The sequence below is a fragment of the Eptesicus fuscus genome, chromosome 21 (genome assembly GCF_027574615.1).
Source record: "Eptesicus fuscus isolate TK198812 chromosome 21, DD_ASM_mEF_20220401, whole genome shotgun sequence".
NCBI classification, from domain to species: domain Eukaryota; kingdom Metazoa; phylum Chordata; class Mammalia; order Chiroptera; family Vespertilionidae; genus Eptesicus; species Eptesicus fuscus.
In genome coordinates this window covers 8,021,948-8,042,560 of record NC_072493.1, presented here as the reverse complement: position 1 = coordinate 8,042,560, position 20,613 = coordinate 8,021,948, and the positions used below count along the sequence as shown (strand labels likewise).

Genomic DNA, 20,613 nt, shown 5'->3' with positions numbered 1-20,613 from the left:
ACTATCTGGAGACCCCTGCCCCGCTCTGCTTGGTCAGAGGCTGTCTTTGCACCATCAGCCTCTCTCCTCTTTCCCCTCTCTGGCAGTGCCCCCTAGACACCCCCAATAGCCCAGTTCTCTCTGAGAAGACTTAAGAGTTTGACCTCCTTCCCACTTTGCAGAAACTGAGGCACAGTACAAGCCAGGAACTTGGCCAAGGCCATGCCCCAGTCCTGTGCTGCAGCTCTGGGCTGAGCTCACTTCAGTCTCCCCTTTAGCTTTCCACTACTTCTGTTCCCCCTGCCCCATCCTGCCTGAACCCCAAATCTGGCCCTCTCTGCCTGTAGAGGCACCACCCCAATGCTTCTTTCTCAAGTTAGCCTTTCAATTTGTATTTCTTGCCAACCGCATCCATCTCCCATTTTACAAACTCTTGCCTTACAGCTGCGCGAGGCACTGTGGAGCAGTCTAAGGTGGTGTTAGGGAAAGGGGAGAGAGGTGCTGGTGACACGAAGGAATCGGCAGCCTCTTTCGGCCAAAGCTGCCGAGGGGTCTTCAGGGAAACAGTCATTCCTGGCCCGTAACTCGCACTCCCATCCTGCCTTTGGGACAGTTGTCTGGAAGCTGCTAGGTTGTCCCTGCCCCTTCCTCTTTATTACGCCTGCTGGGCTCCAAAGTCCCTCTGAGATGGGGGGAACCTCCTACAGTGCTGGAGGTGGCGGCATAAGAGGAGTCTGCGAGACCACACCACTGAGCCTCAACTTGCTTCAGAAGCTAACTTTAGAAGAGGTGGCCGGTCCAGGGATGGATGCCCGCCAGGTGCCCTGAGCTCTTTGTGGACAAAGACAGTGTCTGTAGGTTAGGCGGTGAGCTCGGGTTTATCGGTAGTGTTCAGCTCAGCGAGGTGGCACAGACTTGCCTGTACAATTTTTTGTTTCCTTGTCTTCCTTTGGCAGATTTGCCTTTGGGTTGAAAGATTTCCCTTTCTAGCCCAACGCTCCGTTTCCCAGTGGGAAGCTGGGGAAGAGAACCATCAGGAGGGCCTGGGAGTGTGTTGGGGTCCTGAAGGAGCAATCCTGATCTGAACCAGATGGTTCCCTGCTTCAGCACCCTCTCTCTCATCCCTCCCCCTTGGCTGAGAGTAGGAACGCCTTTAACCTTGTAACTTGAGAATGGAGGGAGGGAGGCCAGGGAGCCAAGTGTCTGTGTGTGTTTATGTCTGTATCGCCACTCTTCCTTGCAAGCTTGCCAGGGGCCTGTGGGAGTGACCCTGCTGGGGAATGCATTGCTGTGATGTGCTGTGACACGCTCACAGCCCTCTGTGAACTTTCTGAGCCCAAGCCGCTAGGAATCACGGGTGTGGCCTCATGGGAGCATTTCTCCACGTGCCAAGTCTGTGGACCTGAGACATACCTCAGGGCAAGAATCCCTCTTTAAAAAGTTACCTGTAGCCCAGCTGGTGTGGCTCAGTTGTTGAGCCATCAACCCATGCACCAAGAGGTCACCCATTCAATTCCAGGTCAGCACATATGCCAGGTTGTGGGCTTGATCCCCATCCAGGAGGGGGTGTACAGGAGGCAGCCACTCAGTGTTGATGTTTCTCTCTATAATATGCAAATGGTCGTTACGCCGTGAAGCATAAGGACCAACCGTGTAAGGGGATCAGCAGGAGGGTGGGGCAGTGAGCTACAAGTGGGCTGCAGAGAGCTACGGGGTGGGGGTGGGGGTGCAGGGCAGCAAGCTATGAGCGGGGGGGGGGGGGGGAGGAGGGGAGCTACAGGAGGGCGGGCAGGGGCAGAGAGCTACTGGAGGGTGGCAGTGAGCTACTGGTGCATGGATTTGTGCGCAGGGCTACTAGTGTGTGTGTGTGTGTGTGTGTGTGTGTGTGTATACACACTCACACACATATATGAAAGCTACCTGTGATTGAAGAGTCCAAAAGAGCAGCATTGGGTAGGGGATATTCTCTTTTCCTCAGTCATGGCAAGGGATGATCTGAGGGCTTGGGGTCTAAGGTTAGGGGTGGGAGAATGATTCCTTTGTCTTGTGCTATACCATATCCCGCCTTGAGGATGTGTGTATTTGATTTTGGCCCCTATTGGGTTGGAAGGTCCTCAAATATATCCTCATTTCCGAACTAACACAACCCGGCTTGGTCCTTAGCATGTAGTAGGTGTTCAGTAAATATTTGAAGGTCTATGGTTAAAGGTTTAGGGTGGGATTTCTTATACTTGACCAGATATCAGAATCCCCTGAAGAACTATTTAAAGCACAGGTTTCCGGCCAAAACCGGTTTGGCTCAGTGGATAGAGCATCAGCCTGTGGACTGAAAGGTCCCAGGTTCGATTCCGGTCAAGGGCACGTACCTTGGTTGTGGGCACATCCCCAGTAGGGGGCGTGCAGGAGGCAGCTGATCGATGTTTCCCTCTCATCGATGTTTCTAAGTCTCTCTCCCTTCCTCTCTGTAAAAAATCAATAAAATATATATATAAAAAAATAAAGCATAGGTTTCTGGAAAACTAGATAGGGTCCAGGTGAGACCCGATGAAGCTGAAACTTGGCAGTTGAAATGGAAAAGCAGGGACTGATTCTAGAGAGATTGTGAAAGTCGGTATCATCTTCTGGAACAGACACTTGATTGGCTGGGGTTTGACATTTCCGTGCCTGGGTGATGAGCTTGGTTCCTTTAGCTGAAATGGGACCGTCAGGGGGAGGAAGAGTTTGCAGATGACGATGTGTCTGTGCTTTGGAGGAGCTGTGTGCAGGATGCTGACAGCACAGCCAGCATCCTGATGAGCTCATTCCTCCCGACTCCAGGCTGCCTGACGTTTGAGGCCTCAGCCCTGAGGCGTTGGCGCCCCAAAGCCCCAGGGGCTCTGTACTTCCTGAAAGCAGCGGGGGCTTAGTGACCCAGGCTCCGCACACCTGCATCTCTTCTCTCACTTGGGCCTGGGGTGGGCCTCCCTTCCCTGCTCTCATCCCCGAGTCCCAGCTTCCCCCACCACATGTTCTGTGTATCCAAGCCCTTGCCGACTAAAGGGCTGGGCCCACCTCTCTGGGGACCTGGGTTTCAGGTTTTCCTCCCTCTCTGCTCAGAATGCTTGTTGACAGTAAGTCCTTGCTCACTGTCAGGGCAAACATCTCCAAGGGACATTTCCCAAGGAAAGGGTCTGAACTTGGCTTGCTACCTAGGGAAACAGGCTTTTCCTTCGGTTATGCCATGCTCATCAGGGATGCCCGTGTATGTCCCTAACCAGCCATCTTAGAGTACTTCTTGGTGCTTATTTATAACTCATTATTGCAATTACAACATATTGTCCATTGAGCTTTCATGTTGTCATTGCAGATCTAGCCTAAGGCTCCAGGGCATAAGCTGGCTTTGGGGGCACGCCAGCTTTTTAGCTGAGAACTGGAGAAGTTTCCTCCTTCAGGAATGGGAGGAAGGCCACAGGGTCCTCTCTAGGGTGGGAGCAGGGGGAGCTCTGCGGCAGGGGAATTTGTCCCCACAGATTCTCAGAGGAAAGCCATCTTCCTGGGGTAAAGAGGACTGTTCCCTTCCGTTCCAGCTGTTGGCATTCAGTATACATGATGTTTTGCCATCTATGAGTGCAGTGCATACTGCCATTTACAATAAAGGGAAATGTAGACAAACGTTTAACTTTTCTTTATTTTGCTCTCACTGCTAAATTTTTATCTGTTCAATGGTAATATTAAAACAAAACAAATAGTTCTGGTATGGACTGTACTGCTCTCAAAAGGGCCACACTGCAGGGCTCAGGAGAAGGCAGGGGGCCCTGCGGTGTCAGGGCATGACCCAAGAGACCCCAGTGAGCGGTTCTCCCCCTGCTGTACCCTCTCTCTAAGGAGTCCTTCAGCTGTACCCTCAGCCTGAGCAGATCTGCAGCCTTTGAGGAAGAAAATCAGCCACAAATGCAAATAGCTAATTGGTCTTGAGGGAGCTGCTCTGGTGAGGAAAAATCAACAAGTTATTTATTTGTGTGGCTACAGGGAATTTGGAGGGGTAGTGAAGAGGGGAAGCCGAGAGGTGATTACAGGAAGCGGCACAGGTGAGGGAATTGGGGGTGGAGTGGGCATAACCCCTGCCGCTCCCGCCACTCCCACGGTTTTCCCCTCCTCTTCCACCCCCACTCCCTCCTTCCTTCCTTGGCAGGGTTCCTTTAGGCTTGAAAGGGACATTAGTCGAAATTTAGTTCTCCCCTCACTGTAAGTCAAGTCCCCCCACAATTCTCATCGCCACTCAAGTTTAGTTACAGACAAAATGCCAGTCATTTGGTACTGATGGTGAACGGGAACCAGAGGCGGGAGGATATGAAAGTCTCAGCTGCCAAAGGGAATGAGGCTGAGTGGACAAGGCAAGAGAGGGGAGAGCCTCTGAGCTCCTCCTTGTTCCCTGTTTCTCTTGGGCCCTGTGGGAGGTGTGTGGGCCTGACCCAAGAGACCCCAGTGAGCGGTTCTCCCCCTGCTGTACCCTCTCTCTAAGGAGTCCTTCCTCTGGGGATGCCAGGCCACAAGGGAGTTTCCAGGGACCGGCCTTCTCTCTGTTCCATCCTGTCCCAGAGAGGTTGGTATTTCTGTGGACCAATGCCTTTTCGGCATCTGGCTGGTTCCTGGGGACGCCAGCATAGCTCAGGAGGAGACCCCCGGGACCACAGGTAGGGGAGACAGGAAAGCCTACAGGGGGTGAGGAGAAGAATGAGGACCCCCCCTCAGGCTTTTTCAGTGTTGGGGATCTAACATTGGCACTTCCATAGAGAGGAAGGTGCTGTGAAATGGGGAGCAGGGTATATGAAGGTGGTTTAGCCCAAGACCAGAGTGGCAACTGTTTGATGAAGGACTTCGCTCAGTGCCTGAAAAGCAGTTCATGCTTGACCCGAGGCAAACTTACAGGATGAAGGTGAGCTCTGATCTCTCAGGTGGCACTTCCTGTAGTTAACACAGAAGATACCTCTTCTCCCTTCAAACCTGGGTGATGTATTTGAGAGGGTGTCTTCTTTCACTCAGGCTGCCCATCCTGGCAATTCCTGCCCATCCTGGACCAGATCTGTGGGCCTGCCCTGCCATTCATCCTGTGCAAAACGGAGAGAAGCCAGCCGGTCCTCTGTTTGGCAGGCAGTGAGGCCCCGGTGAGGCCCGCCTTGGCCGAGGGCCCGAGAGCCTCAGGGTAGGGCTGTTTGGCCCTTCAAAGGGGAAGCAGCTTGTTTGGTCAGGTGTCCCCTCAATGGTTTTCATAGTCCAGGGCCCGGTCTGGTTAGATGCATACAGCTGCCCACAAGGGGTTGGTGCTGTGTGACCCCGGCAAGTCATCGCCCTTCTCCGGGCCTCAGAGTCCTCATCTGTGAAAACACAATTTGAAGACCTGCTCAGGGATTCACTCTCAAACCATCTGGCAGACCTGGCAGAGGGACACCATAACCTGAGAGGGAAGGTAGTGCAGGGGGCACAGGATTCCACAGTGAGGTGCAGACGTCCATGGAACTCAGTTTGACCTTTCTCCTAACCTGCTCGGAAGCATGAACAGCAGCCAGCCTGCTCTGCTGTCCCTCTGGAGAACGTGGGCTCCTGCAGCCGAGGGAACTGTCCCCCGGCCTCCCATTGTCCTCATCCCTCAGCCCTTGCTCTGACTTTGTCTGGGTTCAGGCGAAAAAACCCCATCTGGTCTCTCATCGCATTCCTCCCTTCCTACACTGTCCACCCATTAGGCCCTGGGGTGACTGTTTATAGGGTACCCATTTTTTATGCTCCCAATGCCCTCACCTCCTTATGCCCTGGGTTCTGCTCTAGCCAGGTTTTTTTCCCCCCCGAAGCCAAAGCTGATCACGGAGGACCCCCGTCATCAGCATAGACACATGGCAAGTGGGCTAGAGAGAAGGAAGGTGGTAAAGGCAGCATATACCAGGATGCAAAGGCCTGAACCGAAAGGCAGGGGATGTCCTAGGACCTTGAAGAGACTAGTTGGGGCAGAGTATATGGTTTATTGGATTATTGCCCAAGAAGGGGAGGCAAGATGGGGTGGTCGGGCCCAGAGATGGGCTTGAAGACTCGCCCTGGCAGGGAGGAAAGGCACAGGCTTTCGGCCCTGGGCTGGGCTGGGCACACAGGATTGTGCTGGCAGGAAGTGTGGGAGGGGTTGTTAATGATTGTTTATTCTCCACAGGCCGCAGGCTGCCCTGGGTCAGTCTGATAAGAGGGCAGAGATAGGCTGCTTGAGGTTTATTCTCCTGACAGCTGCCTTCTCTCTCAGGCCCCAGAGACACTGACAGTCTTTTGTGGTGCTGCTCTGGCTCTATCTCCTCTCCTTCCTGAAGTGCACAAGCCCTGGCCTCAGCCCAGCTGGGTTTCCCCTGACTGCCGGCCAGCTCCCTTCCCATCTGTGGTCAGATGAGGTCTTCCCTGGGGGAGGGTCAGTCCTGGCGAGACTGAGCCAATGGTGAGCCGGACCTCAGGGCGGGAAGCCACTTAGGGTGGGGCCAGGACTCCCAGACCTGTCTGGTCCATTTTGGTCCCAGGGTCACCCTGCTGCTCAGCCAGCCGGACCTGGGGCCACAAGGCTTTGGAGGAGCCCCGCCTTTGCCCCAGAGAATCGGGAGGTCCAGCTGTTTTGCTGGAAGGAGTGGGGATGGGGATCTGATGGGATTTGTGTGGTCGCTTTGGCCTCTCTATGGAGAGGGAATTGGAGGGGTCTCTTTAGTAGATCCGGGGCTACTGTCGGTGAAGGGTGACAGTTCCTTGGATAATACGATGGTGGTAGCCGTGGAGAGAAGTAGAAAGATAAGTGACGGAGGTGGTAAAAATCAGGTGGAGCCCTAGTTGGTTTGGTTCAGTGGATAGAGCATTGGCCTGCGGACCGAAGAGTTCCGGGTTCAATTCCAGCCAAGGGCACGTGCCTGGGTTGTGGGCTCGATCCCCAGTAGTGGGGCATGCAGGAGGCAGCCGGTCAATGATTCTCTCTCAGCATTGCTGTTTCTATCTCTCTCTCCCTCTCCCTTCCTCTCTGAAATCAATACAGATATATTTTTTAAAAATCAGGTGGGCTTTGTAATAGGTTGCCTGAGGGAGGCCGAAGGAAGGAGGGGACATAGATGATTCCCACGTTTCAGGTTTGCATGAATGACGTCCCCATCCCAGAAACGGGCTATAGAAAGAGGACTGGGTTCACATGGGCTTAGAGCATGCATGAGTTTGGTTTGGAGCAGGTTGAGTTTGAGATATTTTGGGGTACCTCTAAGGTATGTCAGCTGGGGGCAGCATCCAGAAATGAGTGGGGTAGATGAGTCTGCAGGTCAGGGGAGTGTCGGGCATCATTTGAAAAGCCAGGCACTACTCTTACCAGGTTGAGAAATAGGTTTGGAAAGGGTTCCCCAAAAACCCACTGCCAGATGGAATGGAACCCAGGATCCTGACTTTCCATTGCATCCCATGTCCCGGGTCATCGTCCCTTCCCTGGCCACTTCAGCTGGTTCAGGCCCTGCCCAGGCAGCAGAAGACATGGCACCCTCCCCTGTGGAGTCTTGCCTGTGGTTGGGGGACCCTGATGGTGGGCAGTGCCGACCCCAGGCCACCCAGGAAGGCTGTGCATGTCAGAGCCTCCCTCACCACCTGGGCAGAGTCCCTGGCTGGAGAAGGCCTTGGTTCCTGGCCAGAACTCAGCCACTGCCGGGAACCCAGAACCACTTCTGTTCCTGTGGGCTCGTTGGCCTCTGAGCTGGGTTGACATATCAAGGACGGGGGTTTTTAGGGACAAGTTCAGGGCAGCCCTTCTGCGTCAGATAGCAAGCAAGACTGTCTTAAGTGGCTTTTAAAAATTCCTTTAAATGAAATGGAAAACGGTTACAATGCATCCAAGATTGTATCAGTTGGACTTCTTCAAGGACAGAGGCCACAAATCTTAACTCAGAGTGCCCTTTGATAAAAGGGAAGCTGTTGACTCATACCTGAGAGTATTGCTGGCCACATGCAGGGAAGATGAGGGGCGCAAACAACACCCATCTCACCCTGCCCTTCTCCGTGGCGATGCCACTCAGTTCCCACGTGGTAGAAGGTGCCTGCCAGCAGTGCCAGCCTCCATCCTCTCAGCATCCCTTGCCACGGTTCCCGCAGGAGTCATGGGTTCACTTGGAATTGGGGCCCATGCCTAACTTGGGGTGCTCTGGCTAGCCAGGCCTGGGTTTCATAGTTCAGAGATGGTTCCCCAAAGGGAAATGGGGTGTCACCCAACCTAAAGACATGATATGTGAGGTGTGAGACCAGGGCCCTCGGAGCCCCTTCAGTAAGTCCTGGCCTGACTTACATTTCAGAAACACCACTAATAAGGATTTATTGCCATTGATTAATTTACCTTGTTGAAAACTAAATGCTAGCATGCGTCATGGAACTTAGAACCATTGAGTCATTCCACTTACAGATCAGGAAGTGGCGGTTGAGAAATTTGCCTGATATCCTCCAACCAGTAGATAGAAGAACTGAGAGCAGAACCCAGGTCATCTGACTCGCAGGCTGGGGACTCCCTCCAGAACGAAGTGGCATCTTTTAGGGAGGAGCCCCTTAGTTGCCCCCGCTGTCATCCACAAGAAGTCATTCATCCCCTGGGCTTCAGGACAAAGTTGACGCAGGGAGGTTATGGCGAATGGTCGCTTCCTTGCGGTGGCCCAGGGCCACCTGCATGGCAGTTGGTGTTATGCAGGGGTCGGTCTGAGAGGAGGGAGACCCTCCTGGAGCGTCGCCTGGCCCAGTAAACAGAGGAGGCATGGGCCCCACTCTGGCTGGTTTCCTCCCGGGGCTGCCTCCGCGCCCTGTCCGTCTCCCCTATCATCTTGGCTTCTTGAACGCTTCCCTCCTCTGTGTTGTGTCCTGCTGGGGTCTGGGTAAGAATGTAGCTCCAGGGCTGCTGCGCTGTCTGGGTTATGTTGGAGTGTTTCCTGTTGGGGAGCGTTATGCCCTCTGTCTTCTCTCTTGGAAGAGAATGCCCAGGACAGTGGTTCCAGTTCAGGGACAGATGAGCAGATAGCACGGCTTTGGCCTCAGCTCCCATCGCCTCCAATTTGTGAGGGTCCAGATATTTGACCGAACTTGGCAGAGCCAAGAATGAATGGGGTTCTGTAGAAAGAGCTCTGGGCTTCGAGCCTCCCACTAGCAAGAGGAGACCTCAGTCTGACACATGCTTCTTTTGTCACATGGGGTGGGTCACGCCCCTGGGCCTCTGGGCCAGAAGGGGAAGGCCGTCCCTGTGAGGGGCTTCGGGCGAGTTGAGGAGCTGAGTGACGTAGAAACAAGTTGCTGGAGGTCCTGGGAGCTTGCAGGCGGTTCTCACCAGCTCCTCAGTGCCCAGGGCTCTACCGAGTTTGGGATTGACTTCCTTTTTATTCTTACCATCTCCTCAAGCATCTTTCTTCCTGCCCTTCAGATATTTGCTGACAGCTGGCTCTTCTCTCCTGAACTGTCTTCCAGCCAGGATTGACCAGTGTGCTCTGTCTGCCCCTCCTGCTTGGTTCCCAGAGGTCCCCTGCTCTGCCTGTTTCTGTCTGGGGCTGTGTTCTAAGTGATTACCCAGCCTGAGCCAGACCCCCCTGTTCCCTTAGGCTTAGCTAGTGTCTGCTCTGGTCCCTGCCTCCTTCCCCTCTGTGAGGCTGCAACTCAGTGGGACCTGGGACACATAGTGTTTTACAGCTTACAGCCATCGCTTATTTCATCTTGGCGGGGACTATCATGCCCATTTTACAGATGGAGGGCTTGAGGCCCAGAGAGGTATGATTTGCCCAAAGACACTATTGTCAAAGAACAGAGCCAATCCTGGAATTGAGGTCCTCTGAGTTTAGTCCAGAGTTCACTATAAAATGTTAACTCATAGGCACATATTGGGGTGGGGATGCCCCAGTTTCACCAGGAAGGCCATGGGCTTGAAAGCAGGCCCTGGCCCCACCTCTTCACAATCGCAGGTCTCCCCTGCACAGCCCCAGTCTCCAACAAGCACCATCATGTTGGCCATCCCCGTGTAACCCCAAGATACATAATAAAACCGAACAACAGAGACCACTCTCTGGGGACCCTCATAATGGTCCCTGGTCTGTGTATTTCTCCCTTCTCTGTTCCCCCAAAGTCGACAGTAATAATGCATGTCATGTCACTATCATCTTAGCAGGGAGCATGTAACTCAGGCCCGCTCCCGGAGGATGAGTCACTCCCTGAGGAGAGGACTGGGAAGAGTGCCCCCCCCCCACCACACACATGTATCCCTCTCTCCCCCTCCCCTCTCCCTGGGGGTGAGGGTCACAGGGAGTGCAAGGGGAAGGCGCATCTGTGCCTACTCATAGCAGCTGGTATTGCCACTCTCCAGAGGTGGTGAAGTGGATTACCCAGCAACCTTGGGGATATTTGTTCCTCCCAGGGGCCCTGCCGGAATCAGGCCTGGCATATGACCAGCTCTTCAATGAAGAGGAAGGCTGCTCAGCCAGAACAAGGGAGAAATAAAAGCAGGTGTGTGTTGGGCAGGACCCCGCCTGGTAGCTGGGCTCTCCAGTTCACCAGCCACCTGCTTTCTGCCTCCTGGAGACGAATGTTAGTGACACAAGGAAAAGTGGGGGCACCAGGCAGGGGTTGGAACCAGATGTTACTCAGCACCAGTGAAGGTGACATCCAGAGGACACAGCAGCCGAGCAAAGGGCTGACTGCGAGCTCCTCTATCTTTTTACTTCGCGTCTCTCCACCTCCACTCCTGGGGGGAGAGAGGCCACATGGCTTCCTTTATGAAATGTCCTGGTCCAGGCAGGGATGCAGGCACCTTTGGGTTCCATTAGCGTAGCTACCACAGGCAGACCTTCCCCAAAGACATGACTACACATAAAAGGAGAAGAAAAGAAAGCGTGAGTGTATGAAGAGTAAAGAGAGTCAGGCTCACGGAGCACAGGCTCCTGGTTTGTTCCCGGGGCTCTCTGCCCACTGGAGATACTACCTTAGGGCCAGCATCCCTCTGCATGGAGAGTCTGACCTGTCTCCTGTCTCAGGCACCCCCAACGACACATACACCATGAATCCTCGCTAAACAGCTGGTCCACCTTCTGGTCAACTGTCTGTCCCACCCTCCTCTCTACTCAGGATTCATTGGTTGTAGAGGGCATGGGCCCTTACCGAGGCAGCATAGGAGACTGGCACCCACATGACTGTACCTTTTGGGAGTGCCATCTTATTCTAAGTCAGTGGTCGGCAAACTGCGGCTCGCGAGCCACATGCGGCTCTTTGGCCCCTTGAGTTTTTAGCAAAGGCCAGCTTAGGAGTACCCTAATTAAGTTAATAACAGTGTACCTCCCTATATAGTTTAAGTTTAAAAAATTTGGCTCTCAAAAGAAATGTCAATCGTTGTACTGTTGATATTTGGCTCTGTTGACTAATGAGTTTGCCGACCACTGTTCTAAGTAATCCTTGTACTAGGACTCATTTCTTTATTTTTAAAAAATTTTTATTGTTGAAAGTATTACATATGTCCCCTTTCCTTCCCCACTGACCCCTTCTAACCTGCCCCTGCTCCCCACCCCCAGCCTTCCCCACCCTGTTGTCGGTTAGGACCCATCTCTTGACACAGTGCTCAGGCCCCAGCTTAGCCCACAAGATGCCTGGTGGTTCTACAACATCTGATCTTGGCAGGAACTAGACCAGTCCCCCGACCTGGTTCCTTCCTCTCACAGGCCACAAAAATAGAAACTAGTAAGTTGGCCTGGTTGATGATGGGAGTTTGGGGATGCGCTGGGGGAAAGACCGGGCTGTGTGTTTTTTAAAAAACAGAAAGAACACTTTGTACCTAGTGTTGATGAAGGATGTAGATAAGAGCCTGCCCACAAAACTGCGTTTCCAGCCTGCAGTCCGCCTCTGCGTCCTGTCTAGCGTGTGAGTGCCCGGGAGCCAGACAGGTCCCCACTCTCCAGATTGCTCCCTGCCAGCGCCCACAACGCTCCCGTTTCATACCCAACGTTCAGGTGAAACCGCACACAAAGTCACAAGAACCACCACCTCACAAGGAAATGGGGGGGGGGAGGAGGATAGAACAAGGGAGGTTGTCATCAGTGATAGCCCACTGTCCCTACCCTGCTAAGAAGGTTGGGGATAGAGAACTTGGCCCTGTGCAATGGAGGCCTCCATGCCTGCAGCCCAGCCTGTCACGTTCATGGTCCTGCCTGGTCCCAGAGGCTCTGGCAGACATTCCACCTGAGTGGCTTGGCTGGGCCATGAAGCCTGAAAAGTTCCAGCCAGAGGCCTTACCAGTGGAAGAGGTGTGGGACATCGCTGGGTGATGAGCCAGCCTTGTTCTCCCCTACACCTTCCAGGGAGGCACTGGCCCTTGCTGAGCGAGCTGTGCTGCTCCTGACTTCCAGCCCCTGGGCCGGGAGAGGGGAGGGTCCCAGAACCAGGGCTGTTGCCCTCTGAGGGGGGGCACTTCTGGACCCTCAGGTCCCAGCAGCTCTGTGAGCATTCTCAGGGCCGGAGCTTGTCCGGTGTGTCGGAGCTTTGGGCCACGCCCAGCCTAGTGTATGCCGCCTGGGAAGAACCGCGGGCCTGCCGTCTGCTTTGCTGAGGGCCTTAGAACCCTGTTGGGTTGTGCGTCTGCAGTGACTGCACAGACCCCAGGCCTGCAGCGTTCCTGAAGCCAGCAGTCACCCTGCTTCCTGGGCCCCTTCCTTGCAGGCTCACAGTCCTGGGGGTTGGGTTATGACCTCTCCCCTGGCATTCTCTCCCTATCCTGCCTTCCCCCAGAGGATGTGAGGATAGATACTAGAGTTTTAAGTTGAGTCCTTCCCCTCTGGGCCTGGCCTAAGGCCTGGCTAGAGTTTTGAGTCACAGAGACTGTGGCCTGTAAGCTTCTAGCACAGCTTCTCCCTCCCTAGGTGTGCAGTGGTGGGAGTGTATGTGCCCCAGCTCAGCCTTCTCCATCAGCCGCTGCTGGCATCTAGCAGGCCTTAGCCTCCTTCGGGGTGGCCAGACTTCCAGTGCTCACAGGGGCAGGGAGGGGGGACCCAGTCCAGAGCCTCTTGCCCTGGTCCAGACTTGGGAAGGGCGAGAGAGGAGAAACACCAATCCTGTTCCTCTCCCCCAGGCGAGGGCAGGAACGATCAGATTAGGAATTCTCCCAGGGGTGGGAGGCAGAGGACTGGCTGGGAGTTGGGAGGGGGAAAGCCCTGCCCTTCTCTGCCATCTTCCAGGAGTCACAGCTCCTTTAGGAGAGCATTTGCCCTTTGCCTCCAGCCCCTCGAGCTCCCTTCTCAGTGCCTTTGCCCTGCGTGTTCCAGGGAGCTGTCCGGGGTGGTGGGCCATGATTTCACTGGCTGCTTCCCTGCCATGGTGGTGCACACGATGGGGATGAGAGGGCTGAAGGTTACCTGGGAAAACCATTTACTCCTCCTTCAGTCCCTTCCCAAAGAGAGTGATGGAATGCGATGACTCTTCTAAACCTGCTCTTAGACCACCCTGGTCCTCCCACCCCAGGGGAAGGGGTGTGTGTGTGTGTGTGTGTGTGTGTGTGTGTGTGTGTGTGTGTTTGGGGGAACCAACCTTGAGAAGGATTGGATTAACCTGTGGACTGACTCTTCTCTGAGAAGAGCAAGGAGAGTTCCTTTGATAAGAGTGAGTTTGTCAGGGACCATGGTCCTTTTCCCCACGGGGGGGCTGTAAGTTGAGGATTGACCCCAAAGCCATTGGCTCTGCCCTTCGCTAAGGCTCTGGCTGGCTGTGTCCCCCTGAAGGCCTCCGGGATAGGCCATGGAATCACATCACCAGCTCCCACCTCTTTAGAAGGCAAAGGCCCACAGTTGAGACCTGAGGTTCATCGCCCCCTGAGACCCTTGGAAGGGCAGCCCAACTGGGGGAGCCCTGGGTGGTGGGCAGGCTGGAGGGGCTGGGAGAGCTCTCAAAGCAGAGGCGTCCCAGCCCCGTTGCTCTGCTTCCTGACAGAGCAGGAGCTTCACGGCCCCAGAAAGAAGGGCTGTGCTAAGGGCAGGGATGCAGCTGTACCAGGCGGGAGAGGGCTGGGCTCTTCCCATTCTGTCTGCCCCTGCTGGGTAGCAACACGTATTTGCTGAACGAACCCATCCTCTGTTCTTCTCTTGAGATTCCAGTCGTAGCCCAGACCCCCAGGCAAGCGCAGAGGAGAAGGAAGGCAGAGCAGCTTCTCTGCGGCTCTTCATTGGACGCCTGTGGCGTGAGATCGGCACCGTAAAGGTGATGGATAGCTCAGCCACCTGGTGCTCTGAACTTACCGTTAAAGGACCAGAGCTGACTATGAGCATCCTTGCCCCCTCACCCTGTGAGGCAGAGGTGGGCAATGAGGTCTAAACCCCCAACTCTACAGACTCCCCTCTGGCTTGCCCTGGGCCACCATTTATTCATCTCACTCCCTACTTCCTTTAAAAGTCCCCAGAGAAATTTAGATTTGTTTCGCCATGGCCAGTTTTGTTCAGTGGTTAGAGCGTTGGCCCGAGGACTGAAGGGTCTCGGGTTCAATTCCGGTCAAGGGCGTGTATCTTGGTCGGGGCACGTGTGGGAGGCAACCAATTGATGTGTCTCTCTCACATCGATGTTTCTCTCTCTCTCTCCCCTTCCCTTCCACTCTCTCTAAAATCAATGGAAAAAAATATCCTCAGTGAGGATTAACAACAAACAAATTTAGATTTGTCTCCCAGGCTCCTACCTTCAGGGCCTTCCACCTGTCTCCTGCCTCTCAATCGCCTGTGGCTCTCAACCCTGTGGAGAAGCCCCTTCGTAGCTTTGTCTTTTCTAGAGTCTTGCTGCCAAGCTGTGGCTTGAGAGCCACTATGGGCCTGGCCTTGGCGAACTGGTTTGGAACCCGCTCGGGGCAGGCCTCTGTTCTGTGCAGTCTGACGCAGTGACAGCTGTGGAAGAGGTGACAGGCTCTGTGACCCACGAGCTCTGCCACAGGATGGGCTCGGCACTCCTCTGCGCAGCCTGGGGGTAAGGGTCAGCCGGGGCAGAGCTGGTGCTGAGACCTCAGGTCTGTGCTGCCCACCACACCTCCCTGGGAGCTGCTGCTTGCCCCTGGGGACAGGGGGAGGCAGTGCCTGTGGTTGGCCAGGAAGGAGGCTCTGTAGCCAGACCCTGGTGGTGCTGGCCTGGGGGAGGCTGGAGTGGGGCTGTGGGTGCTGAGGAACCGGTGATGCCTATCCAAGGTCATGGGACTCCAGCCCCGAAGGGTTGCCCACGCTGGGTCTGGGGCTAACAGCACTGTGGTCCTTAACATGGGCACTGAGCTGGGAGCTTTATGCCTCTCATCCTTACAGACACCCTCTGGGATGGGGGATAGTCCCATTGGACAGAGAAGGACACAGATCAGAGATGTTAAACGGTTCATAGCTGGCAAGTGGCAGTGCCAAAACGTGAATCCAAGTTTTTCTAGTTGCTTTCTTCTTTTGGGAGGCTTGACTGGAAAGGGGCTTTGAGCTGGGTGAGCAGGTGTGAGATCTGAGGGAGGACGCAGCCTGCAGTGCTTAGGGGAGTATCCAGAGAGAGGTCCATGTTAGCGGCCCTGGTGTCTCTGCTGACAGAAAATTAACCCTTTGCACTCGCTTGCTTCTTCCTCGATTCCTTTATTCTAATGCTAACCGTGTCGAGTCACTCGACATCCGAGTGCAAAAGGTTAAGAGGGGGCACTTGTTCCCATGGTCCAGACAACTTCCATCACTTTTGCACATACACCTTTCCCATTGCCTCCGCTTAGTTACATCGATTTATACCTGAGGCCTCGCGTTTCTTGGTGGTCCACGAGAAGTTAGAGAAAGCTTTCACTTCTAGAATGTCAGAGCTGGAAGAGTGGGGGCAAATGTAATGATCACTTTCACCTGCGTACTTACTTAATGATTTATAAAAGTGGCTTCAAAGCATTTTTTCATTACCATATTTCTTCTGATAAGGAATGGTGAATTCTTTATTTTTTATTTAATTAATTTATCTAAGTATATTTTTATTGATTTCAGAGAGGAAGGGAGAAGGAGAGAGAGAGAGAAACATCAATGATGAGAGAGAATCATTGATTGGCTGCCTCCTGCACACCCCCCACTGGGGATTAAGCCCGAAACCCTGACCAGGAATTGAATCGTGACCTCTTGGTTCATAGGTCGACGCTCAACCATTGAGCCATGCCAACCGGGCAGGAATGGTGAATTATAAATAACATGATCTCTGTCCTCACTGAAGGAGTTAGACATGTCTTTTTAGGTTCTGTGTAAGATAAAAATATATATAGGCCAGGTTGTGCCCATGGTCCAAACTAGTTCATAACCCCTAGAGGGTAGGTTGTTGTGAGAGATGAGGCTTAGGAGGGTGTCCTGGTTTGGGGATCTCTGAATGTATGTGTTAAGCAGCGTGACCTTGGCCCCATGATTTCATATGCTTTTGAATGCAGGAAGATGATGCGTTTAAGTCTGAGGCGCCATATGGGCATACTAAAGAGGCAGTTGAGAATGTAGGTCTGGAACCCAGGGTAGAAGGGCAGGCTCTTAGATTTGGAAGGGGGTGGTGCAGAGTAGAGACGCAAAGAACGAAGGGCTGAGGGCAGAACCTTCAGGAGCCTCAGCAGCTCAAAGAGACAAGGAAGGTCTGAGTCCGGAAAGTCGATGGCAGAGACTTGGAAGTCCAAGTGGTGGTCAGCAGGAGCAAACAGATCATCAGCGAGGAAGAGGGTGGAGGCAGAATTGCCTTTTTCTAATAGTTAAAGAATCTTGGCCTGGGAAGAAAATGGCTTGTGGCCTGCTGACAGCCTGGATGGGAATTTGGCTCCCCATTCCACTGCTCTTTTGATATAATGGAAGCTAAAGGCTGGGCAGGGCAGGGTGGGGACTTGAAGAGAGTCAGATGGGCCTTTCATCAAGGGTGTCCATATGGCCAGGACGCATTTTTCCCTGGCCAGGTAAAAGACTGTGAAGTGGTCAAGTGGCATGGAAGAGGGGCTGAAGGCTGGGATGGCCTTCCCCAGTGAAGGTCTGGTCAGACCACATCTGAAGGATCCTGTTTGCTTATCTGCCCACCCCTGCCCCCACCCACTCTGCCCTGGAATGAAGAGAGGGGTGGGGGTGGCAGAGCAGTTTTTGTTGGGACTTTTGATCAGCTTACCCCAGGCTATCTCAGTCTGCTTCCTTCAGCGTGCTGGCTGGAGTTCAGTGAATCTCATTAGAGGTGGTTTGATCTGCCTTCCCAGGAGATAGTATTGGCAGGGATCCCTCATTCCCCGGTACAGATAGATTAATCCAACTCATCCAGTCAAGTTGGCACTGTAAATTTATACTCTAAACACACAGCAGTCATACATAAAAAGATAAAATTCTTAAAACATAGTCATGCACTCCCCCACCTCCCCACATACAAAAGGATAAACATCTCTGAGGATACGTGGGACAGGAACACAAAGAAGAGAGCAGGGAGAAGCTGCTGGAAATCTGGAGTAGCAGAGCTGTAAGTGCTGTGCACGACGCGTGGAATCTGAGCTAGTTCCCTGCTTGAACCCAGGGGCTGGGAAAATAGGCTGAAAAAAGTTGCTTCCAACCCTTCCCTGGGGTTATGGCTTCTTATAAAGATGCTTACCTTGGGAGACAGAACTTCACAGCCTGGACCCAACTGAGCTGCTGCTACTAGATTTGATTCTAGATTGGGAGACCCAAAGGACCTGGGGAAAGCAAAGGTATGAACCCCTGGACGGGGAGAGAAAAATAAAATATAAGAGAAAAGATGAGCTTATACACTGAAGTTCAGAAACACATGAGAAAAAAAAAAAACTAATGCAAAAATAAAATCAAAGAAAAATTTACCCAAGAAGAAATGAAAATAAGAGTAATCAGAAAAGTCTTTAATATAAATTAGTTTTAGGATGCTCAAAGATATAGGGAATCCATTAAAGAAAGGGAAGTTGTGAAAGAAAAAGGAAACAAGAATACATGAACATAAAAACTTTAAATAAAAAATTCTGGTAGTGAAAAACAGTGTCATTTGAATTTGAAAGAATAGCTAGAACAGAAAATACATGAATTGGAAGCGAATACTGAGGAATTGGTTTAGAATGCAGCATAGATACAGAGGATCAATTGACAGGCTTTAACATGTGTCTACTAGGCATTCCAGATGTGTGTCAAGAACATGGAAAATATGCCTGGCCAGCATGGTTCAGGGGTTGAGCATAGGCCTATGAACCAGGTGGTCTTGGTTCGATTCCCGGTCAGGGCACATGTCTGGGTTGTGGGCTTGATCCCCAGTCTATTGATGTTCCTATCTCTCCCTCTTCTTGCCTCTCTGAAATCAATTTAAAAAAAATTTTTTAAAAAGAACTTGGAAAATAAATAATAGTTGAAGAGATAATGGCTGAGAATTCCAGAATTGAACAAACAACATGAATGTTACACAGAATAGATACCTAGACATAACATAGTGAAACTGCAGATAAGAATAAACAGAAAATAGCCAAAACCGGTTTGGCTCAGTGGATAGAGCGTCGGTCTGCGGACTGAAAGGTCCCAGGTTCGATTCCGGTCAGGGGCATGTACATTGGTTGCGGGCACATCCCTGGTGGGGGGTGTGCAGAAGGCAGCTGGTTGATATTTCTCTCTCATCGATGTTTCTAGCTCTCTATCCCTCTCCCTTCCTCTCTGTAAAAAATCAATAAAATATATTTTTAAAAAAGAATAAACAGAAAATATTAAAAACTACTAGAGGAAAAAAAGAATTCAACCAGCTGACAATTAGGCTTGACACTACACTAGATGCCCAAAGATGACAGAGGAGTATCATAGGGAAGCTAGAATTCTGTATCCAGTTATCATTCAAGAATGAGGCAGATATATTTCTGGACATATGAAGACTGCTTTATCACCCACAAACCCTTGCTAAAAGAACTACTGAAGCCCTAGCCGGTTTGGCTCAGTGGATAGAGTGTCAGCCTGTGGACTGAAAGGTCCCTGGTTCGATTCCCGTCAAGGGCACATGCTCAGGTTGCGGGCTCAGCCCCCAGTAGGGGGTGTGCAGGAGGCAGCTGATCAGTGATTCTCTCATCATTGATTTTTCTATCTCTCTCTCCCTCTCCTTTCCTCTCTGAAATGAATAAAAATATATTTAAAAATAAAAAACTACTGAAGGTATACTTTGGTAAGAAGAAAAGCAAATTGGAGAACAAGTTGCTTGCACCAACACTGAGCACAGAAACTGATATTACATTGGAAAATGTAATTAACTATAGATAGTATATCAGGATGCCTTCTGCTACAAGTAATAGAATAACCCACAGTGACTTAAATGCTAAGAAATACTTAATCAGCTTATAATGAGAAGTGTGGAGGTAAGAAGTTCCAGGGCTGGGGCAGTGGTCCAGTATTGACATGAACGACGCCGAGTCATCCCATCATTCTGCTCTGCTATCCTCAGGGTGTAAGATCTCCCTCCCTCCTCATGGCTGTGGGATGGCTGCTGCAGCTCCAGGCATCATATCATCACCCTATTGCACTCCAAGCAGGGAGATGCTAGAAGAAAGGAAACTGTCACCCTAGCCGGTTTGGCTGAGTAGATAGAGCATCGGCCTGTGGATTGAAGGGTCCTGGGTTTGATTCTGGTCAAGGGCACGTACCTTGGTTGCAGGCTGCTCCCCAGCTTAGGCCCTGGTTGGGACGCATGCAGGAGGCAACCAATCAATGTGTTTCTCTCACATTGATGTTTCTGTCCATCTTTCCCTCTCTCTCCCACTCTCCCTAAAAATCAATGGGAAAATATCCTCAGGTGAGGATTAAAACAAAAAATCCTATCCTATATAATAAAAGCCTAATATGCTAAGTGTCCGGTCGTCCGTTCAACCAATCAAAGCATAATATGCTAATGATATGCTAAGGCCGCTCAACCGCTCACTATGACGTGCACTGACCACCAGGAGGCAGATGCTCCAACTGGTAGGTTAGCTTGCTGCTGGGGTCCGGCTGATCAGGACTGAGTGAGATAGGCCCGACATGCCTTGGAGCCCTCCTGCGGCCCCTCGCCTACTGGCCAACCTTCTGCATCCCTCCCCAGCCCGATTGTGCACCGGTGGGGTCCCTCGGCCTGGCCTGTGCCCTCTCACAATCTGGGACCCCTCTGAGTATGTCAGAGAGCTGGTTTCAGCCCAATCTCACAGGCCAGGCCGAGGGACCCCACTGGTGTATGAATTCGTGCACCGGGCCTCTAGTAAAATAATAAAATAAAATAAAAATTTTTAAAGAAGGAAGCTGTCTAATGTGCCTCCTTTTCTGGAAGAAGAATCTTTCTAAGAAGGCCCCAGCAGACATCTCCGTATGTCTCATGCCTGAGCTGGTCCATCCTTAGAGCAATTCCTGCTAAAAGGGAACAGGCTTACTGTGGTTGGCTTCGATGAGGCTTGCCTCATCTCCTAGGACCGGGTTCTTCCCTGTCTGAACAAAATCAGGATTCTGTTGGCAGGAAAGACGGGGGAGTGGCTGCTGGTAGGCAACCAACAGCGTCTGCCACAGATGGCAAAACACGAACAAAAATATAGCGTCTGATTTGTTTTTTAATTTATAAAAAATGAAAACTAGCCCTAGCTGGTTTGGCTCAGTGGATAGAGCGTTGGCCTGCTGACTGAAGGGTCCTGGGTTC

The 20,613-nt window shown here is 52.3% G+C and overlaps 1 protein-coding gene across 1 annotated transcript in view; it reads left to right on the top strand.

The window, feature by feature from the left end:
* ST3GAL2 (ST3 beta-galactoside alpha-2,3-sialyltransferase 2) overlaps positions 1–20,613 on the top strand; it is a 44,691-nt gene that overhangs the window by 429 nt on the left and 23,649 nt on the right. The window lies entirely within an intron of this gene.